Source organism: Corvus kubaryi, unplaced genomic scaffold (assembly GCF_017639235.1).
Source record: "Corvus kubaryi isolate FWS band 111438036 unplaced genomic scaffold, C.kubaryi_AGA036_p1.0 37322, whole genome shotgun sequence".
In the NCBI taxonomy this organism is placed as follows: Eukaryota; Metazoa; Chordata; class Aves; order Passeriformes; family Corvidae; genus Corvus; species Corvus kubaryi.
In genome coordinates this window covers 3,154,971-3,167,156 of record NW_024581101.1, presented here as the reverse complement: position 1 = coordinate 3,167,156, position 12,186 = coordinate 3,154,971, and the positions used below count along the sequence as shown (strand labels likewise).

At 41.0% G+C, this 12,186-nt stretch overlaps 1 protein-coding gene across 2 annotated transcripts in view; it reads right to left on the bottom strand.

The window, feature by feature from the left end:
• Nucleotides 1–12,186, bottom strand: part of LOC121665262 (connector enhancer of kinase suppressor of ras 2-like) — a 174,656-nt gene that overhangs the window by 144,945 nt on the left and 17,525 nt on the right. The window lies entirely within an intron of this gene.

The following is a 12,186-nucleotide window of genomic DNA, read 5'->3' as shown; positions in this document are numbered from 1 at the left end:
AAAAAAAAAAAAAAAAAAAAAAAAAAAAAAAAAAAACCAAAAAAAAAAAAAAGAAAAAAAGAAAAAAAGCAATCCCTAATGCCAAGACAGGTCTTGGAAAAACAGCATGTTCATGGTAAGAAGCAGATAGAGTCAACAATGCTCTTTACAGTGTTTTAAAGTGTTGATTTGTCCACGTTAGCATGACAGTCTGTACAGCATCTCAGCTTGGTTTGTAGGAGTATTTCCCTGAGCAGCACAGGCAGAGGTTCAGTGGGAGCTCTGCCTTAGGTTGCAGCTGGAAGATTTCCTCTGCAGCAAAACCTGGAAACACTTCTGGAGCAATGTTTAAATCCTGTATAACCCTCATTCAGACCTCTCACCAGCGAGTGCTGTCAGGCAAAAGCTGACCAGCTATTTGTTATACACTTTCTCCCATTAAAAATATCCCGCTATAAATTCCTGCCAGGAATTCAGGCACGTGCTCCCACACAGAAACAGCTTCTGCACTGATGGATCAATCTCAGCACTAAGCACGATTTTACCCTGGAAACACTTCTGCTGCTGTGGACTCCTGAGCAGGTTATTTTCTTGTAAGAGTGCTCACACTTGAGTTCCATTTCCCTTTTTTCTGTAGCAGAATAGCAAAGAAAATTGCATCCAGATAATGTTTCCCCTACAAAAAGGAATTACTTCTAGCTCTGACCAGGATGTAAACTGGGCCAATGCGATGGCTTCCTTTGACATCCCAAGGCACACAGTAAAATAGCCCTTTTTTCCCCACATGAATATGGAATTAACAGCTCACCTCTCAGGCCTCCATCCTGCACGTTTGGACCATTACATGTTTGTTTAGAAGTATATTTTTTTACTTGCACCAAAAAAATGGGTATAAGATTAATATTTCAGAACCACTACATATGCCCCGGAAGCTCCTATATAAACACTATATAATCAGCCCTCTGTTTGGTCTCATTTCCCTTTTTTTCCCTCCATCCCCATATTCCTTTCAAGCGTTAGACAAATCTCCTCCAGTCTAACATCAAAACATACTGACAGGAGTAAGACTGTAAGGCTGCTGGCTCCTCTCAAGCAATGCCACCCATTGATCCATGAATAAATGTTCCAGCTTCAAGGCACATCTCTGCTGCAGAGTTATTCTCTTTGGAGATTCAAAGAAGAGCTCCTTGTCTGGTGCCCGAAGATCTGAAAACCTGCTGGAGTAACTGGGGGATTGAAGAACTTGACATCGTGGTTTGCAGCATTTGGCAGGATTTACCAGCTCACTCTCCCAGGAAATAGCAGCAGAATTTCAGAAGAATCACGTACAAGATTTAAACACTCCCTTTTTCACATGTGTTTGCAGCATTTTGCTGCCAGTTTAATGAGTGGTTAAAACAAAACCAAGCTTGTTTTCAATCACTATATTGTTATATTAGATGATAAATCATGATCATAAACCTAAATGACAAAGGTCTTGCTTTCAGTTTGTTAACAAGTACTTTTTAGTGACATTATACCAATAATTTACCCAAAAAATTCCTTGAGCACTGTATTGCCTACAACATGCTGGGAATATTGAAGGTGCAACTGAAGTCTTCCAAAACTTATGCATTTAGAAAGTCTTTGAGAAATTCAATAAATATTTTCAGGGATGTGGCTTTGGTTTTACTGCCATGTAATGCATAGAACTGAAAATATGCAGCTTCAGTCATTTTGCCCCAAAAGCCTCTTTGCAGTAGTAGCCTGGTGTCTTAGACCTTGGTTTAAACCCCAGGATTAGCTGCTGGAAACCAAGTCCTTCTAAGAACACTAGTTCAAATGGTGCTGAATCATCTTCTGGATCTTAAACAGAAAGTAAACTTGCTTTCAATCTCTGTGGCTTTCACAGCTTCAAGCATTCACCACCCCAGATGTACAAGCTGGAAAAAGCTAAAACATGGACACTTTAAGTAGATATATAGAACAAAACATTTGCCTGAAATTTTGTGCCACTATTTTGTTTTGGGTCAAGTGCTCCAGTTTGTAAACAAAGCTAAATGAGATGGTCTGAAAAAAGGGGGGGGAAGGAAAATAGCAAATGTAACTGACTGAACCTTATCTGAAGAGCTGTGATGAATGCTCCTATAATATATCAAATGCCAGTTAACAATAGTCTGCTGCAAAAGAGCTGGCTTTGGGAGATATTTACTCACGTCATTCTTGGCAAGAACTCAAAGTATGAGTCACTGCTGGAACATTTATACTACTGGTTACAGTTAAAAAGACATTCAGGCCTGACTTTTAATATCCAACTCACTTTTAAAAACTGTGGTTTTCTACAAGACCCTCTCTTAAATTGTGATGTTTAAAGCATATTTTATTTCTTTTTAAGGAAAAAAAAAGTACTGTCTTGGAAGCAAGAACCTATTTGTGAAGCAAAAATGGCAACATGCATGGACTGAACCTGACTGAAATTTATCTGAGCTAAACAGTGGTATTGAAATACCAGTTGAAACTAAGCTGCCAACCTGCAGATGGGATCAAAGAAAACGAGAAGCTTTTACTTTCTGCAGAGCTATTTATCACCAAAGCCTGACTGCAGTGCATATGGATTGTAAGGGACCAGGAGAGGAGTGGAAAATAATGGACTAGTGCTTCCCTCAACAGCTTAAAAGTATTACGGCTTCAACTTGAGTATACCTTGTCATTTTTTAGAAGATTACACACACAAAAATTGACAACAAATGAGGAATTCAAAATGTGGTTTGGTATTTTTTTCCATCACATTCTCTTAGGACAGTACATAATTACAGTTATTTGTATGTGATATATGAACAAACAGACACACACCAAACATACTGGGGCTGAATATAGGTATATTTTTAGTCAATAATACCCAAGAGAGAAATTGCAAGTACTTCAGTGAGCTGTTCCTTTTGGCAGAGGGCACATAAAACTGTTGGGAAGAACATTATAGGGGGAAATCAAGGTGTGGGTGAGGCCGGAAGGGAATGTGAGGTTTGTTTTTTGTTTCACAGCCAGTTCTTACTCGATCTGTGCTCAATTTAAGAAATTAACAGGCAAAGGAGGTGAGTGATGACTCTGCCTTTAGCAGCTCCTCATCAATATTTGGAAAGCAGCAGCAGCATCTCCCTCACAGGTCTCTGCATGAATCTGTGCTCGGCGTTGCCTCTGTTTGTCCTGCCCACACCCACGCGTGTCAGCGAGCTCATCCCACAGGAGCAGCCCTGGGATGATGGCATCCTAAGCAGGCTGTGTCATCTAGTGCTGTGTACAGACAGGATATGGACAGATGGACAGGCATGGCCATGGCACATCCTTACACAAGGCTCTCACATTCCCAGGCCTGTGCCTGCTCGTGGCTCGTCCCAGCTCCAGGCTCACATCCCAGCCCCCTCCACGCAGCCACTCATGGCACTGCTCTTCCCACTCATTTTGGGCACAGTTTGGGCCCTCACACTTTGTTGGCTTTCTTTCTGCTAAGGTATAAATGTGTGTATGGATCTATGGATATGTGTACAGCTGCACACATGCATATACATGTATGTATATATATATATATGTGTGTGTGTGTATATGTATGTATCCTCATCCACAGACACAGACTTGAATTTCCTCCCTCAGCCCTGCATCCAAGGATGCTTTGGGGTAGAGGAAACCTTGGAGATCATCCCATCCCACCCCCTGCCACAGGCAGGGACACCTTCCACTAGCCCAGGTTGCTCCAAGCCCCATCCAGCCTGGCCTTGGACACTTCCAGGGACCCAGGGGCAGCCACAGCTTCTCTGGAAACTTGTGCCAGCGCCTCCCCACCCTCACAGGGAAAGATTTCTCCCTGATATTTAATCTAAACAGGAACACGAAATTAAGAAGGCAGGAATTGCCTCTGGAGAGATCCGGTTTCCAAACAGCATTATGTGTTGGAAGTGTACTTGTATTTTCCATATCCTACACAGAATATTTTAGCACAGGCTTGTTCACATGAAGAAGTTATTTAGGAATGGAGAGCTTGAGGAGAAACATGCTGAGGCTGTGACTATTCCGATTTGTATATTTAAAGTGTCTTTTCTCGACATCAACTCGGTGCTGTGAGCACAACATGCAGTATTTAGTGTGCAATAAGATAATTTTTAAAATGTTAATTATTTAAGGAAAATTATGCTTTAAATCCACACCAAAAAGCCCACTATGGTACACCTCACATCCATATAAAAATCAGCAGCAAGTTTTGCTCAAGTGATTTTGTTTATCTTGGAGATCCAGGCAATTAACTAAATGACCAAGTGTGTTATTTAATCAGTGACAAGTGCTGCAGCTCTTGCTAAAAGAGCTGGAGGTGGTAATGAAAACCCAGAGTTTTTCAGAACCGTCCCCTCACACCTTTCTCTGCGTATTGGAGATCAAAGAGGCCCTGGAGTCTTTTTCCAAGCAGCTTTCTGGAGGCTGCAGGGAGAACTGGATCATAATCTTCAGGCTCTTTTCTGCCCTGAACTGTTCCTGTGTGCTCAGGATATTGGATGTTTAAGGCTGAATACCTGAGCACGTTGATCGTATTTTCCAAGAGCAGCTCTGTGTTAGGCTGGGACCCATCGTGCAACATAATCATTAAAATATGGTTCCTTGGAGCCAAGCAATTTTGGTAGTATATTTAAAATAGTGCTACTTGCACATTGATATATCCTTTCCAGAAGCCTGAGAGAATCAAAACAAAACTATCTTTGAGAAAAAAGCAAACACCAAATAAATAAATGAGCTTTTAAATCAGGATTTGTCCAACGTTAACATTTACAACACGCTGGGTGGATAGCAGGGACAGATTTACGGGAATTTAATGGCTGATGGGTGAGCACCACCCATCAGTTTACTTCAGCCTGGTGCAGAAACACTGCCAGACTCATGGCACAGACTTTCTTTTCCTTGGATTTTTTAAATGCTACTTAAAAACTTTAAAACATACAAGACAGAAACCAGTGCTGGGCAAATAAGATAGAGACAACACACTGTTCTCATGTTTTACTTGCCTGGCTTTCATTTGCTTTCAGATTACTGGGGGAGAAAAAAGCTCAGGAAAAAAATAGAAAAGAAAAGGTGGAAACATCCCATCTCACGTGGAAGAATTGCACTGGAGAGAGGGAAAAACTGCAAATCCTGGCTGTTCCTGAATGGTAGAAATGATGGTGGGAAACAGACAAAACCAAACATATTTGCTTTTGGATCAGCCAGCTTGTTCTGGTATGGCTATAATTGAATCTGCCTAATTTAAAAGCAAAGAGATAAAACTTTGGACATTATCAAGTCACAGAAATGTTTGTATTAACCTCTGTGAACACAAATATGTATGGCAATATTGAGATACAGGAACGCACACACACATATATCTAGATGTACAAACATACACACACACATCTATATCTAGATCTAGATCTTTGCAGGAACCCAAGAAACGGTGCTTTGGCTGTGCAACTCTCAGGACATGAATTCAGTTTTGATAGGACTGTGACCATGCAGTTATCAATAGGACAGGACTGCATCATTGAGGTTTATTGTAAAACTTTTTCCAAAGACTGAGGAGCTCAGTACTCAGCTCTCACTTACATATTTATGTTGTTCCTTCTTTCCAGACAACTTACCTTTTGAGTGCTATTAAATATTTACTTGCTGTCAGGAGTAACAAGATGGAATAGGAGCTGACATTATCAAAAACAGCAGAGACATACTTAATCTTACTTCCTCACCAGTTTTATGAAAAAAGACATCATCTGCTAAATAATTTTGATAGTTTTTTCATGGCCAGGAACTTTGCAGAAAGCATTGAAGTTCAGCATAATTTCATCGCCCAAGGAGAGAGACAATTTCATAAATATTGATTTATTTTTCTGTGTAACACTTCTGAAAGTCACTGCCACGTCATCCATCTGCTCTCACTGGCACCTCTAGAGGTCAGAACTGAAGAGCTGAAATTCAAAGTTCACATTTCTGTAGCCTGGTAAAGGGAAATAATCTTCCTCTTAAACATTAATGTTGTTGTTCTTATAAGGTGTTTTGTGCTGATTTGGCCCTGGAAAATGTTTCTTTTGAAAGCTATATTTTGTCAAACAGCATTTATTCTACATTCTACTTGGCTGTATCATAGAATATTTCTGGGCTTCAAAGGTAGAAAGGACAGTGAATTTTTAATATTTAAACAACTAGCTGTCCCTTACTTTTGTGACATCTTTATGAAACCAAATTGTGCTTTTGTTCTTTTTTCTCGGTTTTTCAAAAAAAAAAAGTGTATAAATTATCCACATACCCATGTGAATTTGCATTTCACAGCACCCACATTATTCTCTTCATCCACTGCCTTGAAAACCAAGAGAAGCATGATTGAAGCCAATGAGATGTGAAAGGAAATAACTGACCCATTTATTTCCAGTGGAGTCAATTTTAAAAAGTTAATTTGAACAACCTGAACGTTGGATAAGTTATGAAGGTCTGGTGGTGTAAATGCATTATAATGGTGCCACAACCTGTGGGACACTTTCCAGGGACACAGCCCTGACCTGTGGTTTGCCACTACCCCACTGTGAGAGTGGCTGCTGAGCCACTGGGATGTGACAGGGCTGCTGAAAGCAATTTTCGTGTGTCACCCACTGGACTGGACTGAAATGAGCTGTGAAAGCTATCTAAACATGCACTTTATCTGCCAGACCAAAGGATCCAGCTGAAGTTTGGTAGGTATGTCCTCACAGCATTCCTGCAGAGCCTCTCCCATGGAAATGCCTCTGGAAAGTCAGCCTGGCACACTTTTCCTTCTCAGAAGGAGGCAGCACAAGGAGCATTCCTCTGCTGAGCTGGAGACTGCTCAGAACTCCCTCACTGACTTTACCTGGAAAGCTGACAAGGACATCAGCACAGACTCCCTCAGCTCCACCTCCTCCCTTCCTCCTGCTGTGGGTTTCCACTCCCCCCATGGATATTTTGTGTGAATATTGCAGTTGCCTGTGAGAGCTCTCGCTTTTTGTGTCAGCACTGCCAGTCATTCCCCATCTCAGATGAACAAACCAAAAGGCCATTTTATACCCTAGGGACCATCCTTGTCAGACTTCAAGCTTCCATCAGCAGGATCAGGTACTCCCAGTGCTAGGATGGACACTGCAAAGCTTGTGAAGAGTCCTCAAGCCTGAAGATTCATTAGAAGAACAAAGCAAAAATCCAAGATTGTCTAAATGCATTAGGATCTGAGTCCCAGGGTTGGATGTGGAATCCAGGGTGTTTCAGTAGCACGTTAGGAGGGACAAACAGGTGGATTGATCATGTTTCCATCAGGTTTCTCTATCCTCTTTCAGAGGTTATTCAACCTTCCCCCACCACACTTCTAAGCAGTGGCTTTTCCTTATCTAGACTGTCAAAAAACTCCAGGTTAAACCCCTACCATTTAGAGTGTCCAAACTGATCCAGAGAATTTTCAGAACTGACTTTCCACAGGAGCAGATCCTGAAGATATGCAGCTGCTTGTCAAAACTGTAGTCATGGAATCACTGAGGTTGGAAAAGACCTCCAAGATCATTGAGTCCTCCTCAGCTGCTGTAACCCAGCAGGTATTTACATGGAATGTGGATCCCTGAAATCCTGTTGTGGTTTTTAACACTCTGCCTCCCATTTTAAAGATTTTATGTTAATCACTGTGCCTGTTGGAAATCAAATATATCCAGACCATTTTTCCTTAGTGAGTTAGCTTCAGTTCTTCGGTTCCTTCCTGAGAGCTTGAATTGGGAAAGCTTCTCCTGTGAAACAGTGGACTGATAGGCTGGAAAGTTGTTTCAGTAAATTCTGTCTTGATAGAAGTTACCAACCTATGAAGGCAAATATTGCCAGCTGCTATTCTGGTTTTATTAAATACAGTTGTCTCTGATTGCCCTTGGTATCAGGTAATTCGTTCTTTTCCCAGTTCAAGGCTGAGAACTTAATGCAGCAGTACAAATTTAGGTTTTCACTGCATAACCTTCTGTCTGTTCTTTTCCAGTTGCAAACATGATCCTGTTAGAATCCCCCAGGTGCACAGCCCAGATCTCACCCTAGTGATGTAATCTTGCTTTTTCTGTGCTTCTCCTTCAGTATTTTATTGATTACTGTGCCACTGTTTGAGATTCCCACCTTTCACAGTCATTCATTATGCATCTGCTTCTCTTTAAGTATTCTAAATACTTCTTTAATATTCTCCTTTTTTGGGCAGATGTTACTGGGTTTACTACCTTGATTATTCTGGAAAAATGCCAGATACCTCTCTCCTCTGTAGTGTCTTTTTTTCCCTTAAACCACACGGGCTGGATGGTCTGCTTGCTGCAGTGATCTTGATGTGAACTGATTGTCCTTCATTAAATGCACTGACTTTTGCTTCCAGCTTCAAAGTGAAAGGTGTTCACTTTGTGTGGGATTCAGGCCACGGGAACCTGAGTTGAAGTTCACGTTTGCTGTGTGAGCAAGACCCTGAACTCCACTAAGTTTCAGGGGACTTGTAAATCTAAAAACCATTTACATCTTTTCTTATCTACAGATGGAAACACCTGTCTGGGTTCTTGGAGTAGAAGGGTTTTAAAGAAAACTGTTGCAAGGGCTATGAGATTAAGCCTTTTTTGTCGTATAATCCCAATTTACACCGTAGCCTGACTGCACTTCCCACTGTCACTGCCACTCACTCGCAAACCCATGAGCTCCTTCTTTGCAGACACTGAATTCTTTGAATTTTGGTACAATAGCAGATCTCTTGGCAGCTGTAGACGCCTGTTATTAAGAGAGATGATTCGCTGAATATTCCTCTATAGAGGGAGAGGCTTTTGAGTGGCTGTGATTTGCACAGCATGTGCTGATGTGCAGTTTGCTGTCCCAGGGAACGATGCTCCTTTGTGTGTGGGAGAACACAGCTGACAGCGACAGCAAAGGCTGCAGCAAAGCCTGAATGGCTTCCACATCCATGGCAGGAAAAATCCCCTGCCATTTGCAATGGTAACTCAGCTTCTGCTTGGTTTGGTTTGGTGTCAATCAATTTATGGATATATTTTTACAAAGCTCCTGTGTGGCCTCAGTCTGTTCTAGTCACCCTCTTTCTGTTGTCACAAGCTTCACGAGGTGTCTGGGCTCAGGACACTCTACTCACTATTTGCTTTCATTTTACAAACAGCTGTGACATTAAAAGACACTCTCTTCCTGCACCTCGTTTTCAAAGATTTTCTGTGCCCTCAGAGCTTAGTTTAGGATTCAATATATTTTTAGAGAGCAATACTGTCTAATACCAGTATTTCCTGCCCACACAAAATGAACTATTGCTTCGTGTGCTTTCTGAGTTGCTTCTTTAGAGTAACTTGATGTCCTCCAATGATGGAATATCATCGTTTGAGGCAAATTGAGCCTCCTCCCACACATAGAAATTCCATAACAGTAATGTAAATACTTCCATGAAAATATTTGAGACTGGTTATGAACTAAAGGAAGAAATGTTCCTTCTTTATGGGTGCAATGACATCAGAAGTTTCCACATTTGATACACTCAGTGGTCATTTTGTCCATCAGAGGCATTTTCAGGCCTTTTCAGGCAAGACTTTAGGGAAATACAGGCATTTTATTTATTCGATTTTTCATTTTATTTAATCCAATTCTCATAATTCTTATGATTTCAAAGTTACTCACAGAAAAACAGAAATCAAAGGCAACCAGATGAGACAAATGCATTTTATTCTTCTACAGAACAAGGCACCTATGGGGATAAACTAAATGTGACCCTGAGAGCTGTCAAGACAAATTAACTGGTCAAAACCCATTTGAACAAATTCAGATTTAAACTGTGTAAAACTAAAAAGAGAGGTCTCTTCACTGTCATATTTAACATTTAGACCCACAATGTTTAAGGAGCCACCTGGACCTTTAATTTCTTTTTCCCCTAAAGGACAAACTTATTTAAAAAATAAACATTAATATCTGAAGCATTACTGAATTCTTGCCAGCAGCCAGAAGGAGCTTAAAAGTCAGGAAAAAAAGGACTTCTTTTGAGGTGGAAACTAACTCAGTAAAAATTATCAGATCTGCCAAACTGGTAACATGATGACTGGGAATTTCAGTGGTAAGCAAAACCAGTCTTAATTTTTCAGGCAGATGACCCAAATGCCAAAGGATTGTATTAAACCACAGGTGTTTATTTGGAGTGCAGGTCTGTTGGTGAGAGAGGTAACTCCTCATGCAAAAAGGTGCAGCCTATATTCTGAAAATTGGCCAAGTCATACTTGTGAAATTCAATGTGAATTGCAGATACTCCTAATTGAGCCAAATTAATTCAAGCATTAACAGCCCAGTGAAGATGTTGCAGACACTCAGTGGGAGCTACTGACCACAACAGTGCACCAGATGTATCTGAAGTAAGCAATAATGCTTTCCCAGAAAAGCAAACAACTGGATTATAATTCTGCTGAACATTACTTTCAAATCTGGGGATTTTCCCTTCTGAAATTGAAAAGCTGTGTGGTCAGTTGGGAGCCTTCTCGATTTAGGAAAAGACATGTCTTGAAAACGCATAGAGGAAAGTACGTTCAGTCATTTGTGTTTTGGAGCTGACCTTCCCTGGAGTTGTCATCTATCAAAAGGGACACCCACAAGTGTCCAAGGGATCCACCAGAGAACCAGCCAGAAACTGCCCTGTTTCTGAGCAGAGTTCCCTGGGATTTGAAATCCACCTTCTCCTGATTCTCAGCACACACAAGTTATTTTGTACAGCAGTTGTTCACCTGTGCCTCCCCTCGTGATCCCTCTGCCGTTTTTTTGGCAGCTTCACCCCTAAAAGCCCCTTTGCTGCTCGGATCGATTTGTGCCAGGGCCTCTCCCCAGAGCTTTGTGTTCCCACTTTCCTGACACTTATCACAGCAACCCCTTCTGCAAAGTGCAGGTCCCATTAATAATTTACATATTTGCCTCTCAGAACAACCACGGGGTTTTATCAGGTCCTGTCCTCCCTCCAGCTTCGTGCCTCGGTCCAGGAAAATCCACTTTGACTGGACTTTTGTGCATTTCTGAAGACCTGCATGACCTGGTGATTACAGGAGTCGATTCAGCTTCAGCTGAACTCTGAATTCAGCTACTGAACTCAGGATGAGCAAGATCAGACATTTTAGGAAGCAAACGTGCCCATCAGCCCGCATTTAGGGAGTATTCTGGGATGCTGCTTCCTGTGTTTGAAGCACTCCCTCTTCTGAGACAAAATGTACTGAGGAACGAACCCTTGAAACTCTTATCTGTGCAAAATAAACAAATATTCTGTCTTCTGGAACCAAATTAGTTATCATTTTATTCCTCTTTTTCCTCCCCCTTAATTGCTTACTTCCAGTTTCTCCTGATGGAACACTTAAAATGGAGCTGTTGGTTAGAAATGCAAAAAACTGAAGTGAAAATTGTGCAACTCGGACAGTGTTAGTGCTCCACATTCTAACTGTGCCTTTTAATTTTGTAACAACCATTAGTGGAAGGGCTGACAAATGGTAGAAACCTGGGGAAAAAAGTGTCAGAATAATTTCTCACTCTTCTCTTTCTTTTCCCCTGCAACTACAAATAAAGTCTGTGAGATTACATCAGCCAGGAAAAAATAGAATCAAGAGTGAGAGATGTGATGGAAATTCCTATAAAATCTATTCTGTGATTAGAGGTATCATGAAGTGCATGAAGAAACACAGGGGATTGCCTGGAGTTTTCTTTGAACTCAGAGGCATCAACACATGGCAGGGGAGACAGCTGTACTCTTTGTGAAGTGGCAATCTTTTCTGATATATTTATTACAGAAAAAGGATAAAAATATTATATGCACTTCCCCAAGTGAAAAAGAGACAGGCTGGGTAGGGTGTTTTGAACCAAGACACAAAAGCAGTGTGTTCTCTAGATTCATGAGCTAATTAAAATCTATAATGCAGGGAATACCAAGAGAGACACCAGCAAATTTTACATATTCTGTTAATGTCTAACACTGAGTGTGATTTTGTGTCTCAAAGATCTGTGCAGTGCAGAACTGAAAACAAATTGAGCATAGCATTTTTACTCTTTTAAACTGAGAAAACAAATATTTCTGTGTCTAGGACTGGTTGTGAAGAGATATTTCTCCCTTCCACGGGAAATAGGAAAATAGCATAATTGGCAAAGTTCTTGGCAATATTAAGCAACACACCCCTGAAATCATTATGGTTTTGGACA